This window comes from Pediculus humanus, genomic scaffold (genome assembly GCF_000006295.1).
Source record: "Pediculus humanus corporis 1103172108322 genomic scaffold, whole genome shotgun sequence".
Taxonomy (NCBI): Eukaryota; Metazoa; Arthropoda; class Insecta; order Psocodea; family Pediculidae; genus Pediculus; species Pediculus humanus.
In genome coordinates this window covers 353,008-356,677 of record NW_002987891.1, presented here as the reverse complement: position 1 = coordinate 356,677, position 3,670 = coordinate 353,008, and positions in this window count along the sequence as shown.

Below are 3,670 nucleotides of genomic sequence, written 5' to 3'. Positions count from 1 at the left end.
ATAATAATAATAATAATAATAATAAAAGCCAACGGCCATAGCGTGCTGGTCACACCGGTTCCCGTACGATCACCGAAGTTAAGCAGCATCGGGCGTGGTGCAAACTTGGATGGGTGACCGTTTGAGAACGCCACGTGCCGTTGGCTTAAAAAGAGCAAAAAAAAATGAGAACAAGACAAAGTAAGAACCAAAAAACAAATCTTGTTCTACTGTCGACCTGAGGCAGCTCGACGAGAACGTGAATTTCACTGCTTCTGACCCTGGCCACTCCAAAGATGTTAGTCACTGGAGCCCAGTTCAGGAGACAAATCGTTCCCATCGAAAAAAAGACGGACTCAGGAAGACCTTCAAGAATTGATGTGGTGCTATCTTATAATAAGTGGCACCACCGAAATTCGAGTATTTGTCCCTAAGGAATCGGGTAGAAACCTCGGATAAATACTTAAAAAACTCCGACAAGTAGCCTTGTCGTGTTTAATGGTGGATAATAATAATAATAATAATAATAATAATAATAATAATAATAATAATAATAATAATAATAATCGGGTACCCGTTATCGATTAATCGTTTACCATATCCTCACGTCACATTTAATTTTTTGTTTTCCATTGACGAAGGAAAACTTAAAAGTTTATCTTATAAAAAAAAAAAAATCCAGGTTTTGATTAACATCAAACTTGAACTTCAGTCACGGTCGTTTATGACGTCATTAATTTTCCAGGTTTATTTTTTTTTATTTAACAAATCCAGGTTTTTATTATTATTATTATAGTTTGAATTTTTACGATGTGCGAACGTAATATATAAAAAAAAAATTTTTTTCTTGTAATTTTCCCAACAACTCTCGGTTTTTTGAACCGGAGTAGTATTACCGATGACGACTACGACGACGATGATGATAATAATAATAATAATAATAATAATAATAATAATAATAATAAATTTCTATTGACGTCAATGAAAATTTAAAATCGTGTAAAAGAAGAATTATAATTAATTTATTTTTCAAAACTTGAAATTTTTTTTTTTTGTTCGTTCGTTCGTAATGGAATAAACCCAAAAGGCATATTAAACGATTAGTCGATTACAAATACAGTAAAATCAAGTTTTTTTTGGAAAAAAAAAAAAATAATAATAATAATGGATTTTTTTTTTTTTTTGTAAATTAAAAAAACGCGGATTTTTCCCGACGTTTACGTTTGTCGTCGATAAATTATTATTATTATTATTATTATTATTATTATTATTATTATTATTATTATTATTATTATTATTATTATTATTATTATTATTAATATTATTTTTTAAACATGGATAAAATTTAATCAAAAAAAGATTTTTTCGGTTATACTTTCGTAACGTACATCGTCTTTAGGGCAAAATAATAATTTTTTGCGTGAGTGTGTGCGTGTGTGTGTGCGTGCGGGTGCGTACAACAGGCTAAACCAAGGTAAAAGACATAATAATAATAATTATTATTACGGAAACGTGTAAAAATTTTTTTGAAAAGTAAAAGAGAGGAAGAGATTTTTTTTTTCGGTTTTTAATCAACCCTGAGAAAAAATTCCCCCCCTCTTTCCCCTTTCCCCCTCTTCCCCTCCCCAAAAAAAGCCAAATAATTAGAAACAACAACAAAAACCGAAAAGCAAAAAAAAAAAAGTATCGAGTGTCATTTAATTAAATTATTATTATTATTCAAGCGAACGTAAGCACAAAATTAAAATGAGTTTATTAAAGGGAAACAAAAGGTCAAAGATTAGAAATGGTAACGAAAACGAATTCGTATAAATTAATTTTTAATTAAACGAATAATAAATAAATTATGTTAATTAATTAATTAATTAATTAATCGATTCGTATGTTTAACCTTATTTTTGACGCGGGTTTTTTAAAAATTTTATTTAGATTTTATTAAAAAAATATGTCGGGGGAGGGGAAGTGGCAGGAGGAGTAAGGGGAGGGGTGTAGGAAATTATTTAATAAGTGCTACCAACTTTTAAAAAGTAAAAATTATCGGTTTGTCGTCGTGGTATAAAATTTTTTTTGTAGATTTTATTAAGCGTAATATTATCATTATTATTCCTAACACGACGTTTATTTATTTATTTATTTATTTATATGTTTATTAAAACAAAAAATTCTTTTTTTCGTGTGACTTTGAACTAGAATTAACAAACGAAAATTTAATAATTTCCGGTTGTTGTTGTTGTTGTTTTTTTCGTAAAACGTGAAATCGTCGTTACAACCTTGAATTTGCTAGAAAAAAAAAAAATTTAAATATTAAGGAAATGGACGCCATTTTCTTTTTTTTTTTTTTTTTCGTTTTTTGTATTTTAAATTTTTTTCTAAATCGTGAATTTGCAAAAAAAAAAATTTACACACGGTTTTAAATTGTTGATAAAAAAAAATAAGGTCAATGATAATAATAATAAATAAAAGAAGAATTTAATTATTCTACCGCCACGGCATTGAAATTCGCACCTTATTATTATTATTATTAAATTTTACATACTTTTTCTTAATAAATTAAAAGTTTTCGATATTAAGCAAAAAAAAAAAAAATGTTTTGGAATGACGATTGAATTATTATTATTATTATTCTTATTAAAAGGATATGAACGAAATAATAATAATAATAATAATAATAATAATAATAATAATAATAATAATAATAATAATAATTTTTTTTATGTATTTATTTATGTATTTTTTTTTGCGTGGTATAAAGTTTCGACCGTGTAATTTTATTATTCATTTCGCATACGAACGAAACGACGATTTCCGTTTTGTTTGTTTGTCTTTATTGTTTTTTTTTTTTTTTCCGATTCCGCCATTTTGAAAATTTAAAATTTGTAAAGTGCTGCGCTCTATACGGAAAACAAACGAATTATTTTGTCGTAAACAAAAATTTTTTTCTTCTCCCCACTTTAAGCGAGTGAGCGTATGTTTGTGCGTGTTTGCTAATTAATCAACCGTTTTAAACTTTGAAATAATTTTTTTTTTTTTTTTAAAAAAACAAAAGGGACGATAAAATCAAATGTTTAAAAAAAAAAAAAAATGTCGTCGTCGTAAAAGTTAATATTAATAAAAACAGTTTAAACCTTAGGCAAGCATTAAAAAATTATCGTAGAAACAACATTTACGAACGATTTAAAAAAAAAACAAGAACGACAACAACGACAGCAATTTTTTTTTTTTATTATTACGATCGCGTAAAAAAAAATTCAATAAAAAAATGAAAAACAATAACAACAACAACAACAACAATCACAACAATAACAATAATAATAACGGTACTAAATAATTTAACGGAAATTATGTTTTGTAATAAAACATTTTTGTTATATAATTCAAAACGATAATATCAATAACGTTAAAATTTTTTTTATGTTTTTTTATGTTTTTAAAAAAAGGAAAATTTTTTCATTAAAAAGAAAAGTTTCACTCGAAACTTTATAAAAAAAAAAAAAATTAATTTCTTTTGACGGTTTGAAATTATTTAAATAATATAATAAATAATAATAATAATAATAATTTATTTTGTTTGAAGCGTCATAGAGAAAATAAATCAAATTATTGTTTTTTTTTTGTTGATGAAAGGAAAAAATTTTAATATACATATTTATGTGTATATTTTTTTTTTACGAAAGGGAGGGGGTGGAAAGGG